Consider the following 1057-nt stretch of genomic DNA (forward strand, 5'->3'; position numbering starts at 1 on the left):
AATTTTAAAAATAAGTAAATTAGTTTCTCTTAATAAAATAACACAAAAATTAAAATTTATATTTTTTAAGAGTATAAAATTTTTAAAGAAAATCTAAAGAATATATAAAAAGGTTAAAATTTTAAATATTTTCTAAAATAATAATTTTGGGGTGTTAATTAATGATTCAAGTTTATCATATTAAAATATCTTCTTTTTTTTCTTATTTTGTAACAAGATTTTTATTTGACATGTTTAATTTTTAATTTAGCTCGAACAATTTCATTTGATTTGACTTGACTTGAATTTCAGTTTATTCAACTCGATTCAAAAAAATTCAAATTGAGTTAAAATGATGAAATAAGATTCGTCAACTCGAATTTTTTTCACTTGCTTATATTGAATGCTCACCCCTCATTTAGAAATAGGTAAGCCTCACAAAATCACTAAATTATTAATAAGTTTATTTATGCTTTAATCATTTAACTTTAAAAAATTATAAAATAATCACTAAAATATTTGAACGTTTTTATTTAAGTCACTAGGTTGTTAAGTTTTTTCTTTTTAAAGTCTGACTAATGAGCTTCAAGTGATGATTCAACGATTGATATGGTAAATCAATACCCATTTACAAGTAGAATAATATACCATAGATCTAAGTCAATCTGACAATCAATATCAAAGATTGGAAAATAAAACTGTTTTGATTTTAGTTCGCATATTCATGACGTTCAAAGTCATTTCATAAAAAAAAAAAACTAATTGTAGAAGATATGGGAAATGAGAGCTTTTGATTGGTGCAGATGATGTGAATAGAGAATGTCATACAATGATTTTAACAATCTGGTGGCTAAAATAAAAATTTTAGAATAGTTCAGTAACTATTTCGTAATCTTTTGAAGTCGAATGACCAAAACATAAATTTACTATAATTTAGTGATCTTAACAATAATTTATACTAAAAGATAATTTTAGTGTTTATATTATTAAAAATATTATAATTCCTGTAAGTTCAAAAAATTAAAATTTTAGTCCCTCAAAATAATTTTACCGTTGGTTGCTGACATGACAAAAAAAA

This window comes from Gossypium arboreum, chromosome 13 (assembly GCF_025698485.1).
Source record: "Gossypium arboreum isolate Shixiya-1 chromosome 13, ASM2569848v2, whole genome shotgun sequence".
Lineage (NCBI taxonomy): Eukaryota > Viridiplantae > Streptophyta > Magnoliopsida > Malvales > Malvaceae > Gossypium > Gossypium arboreum.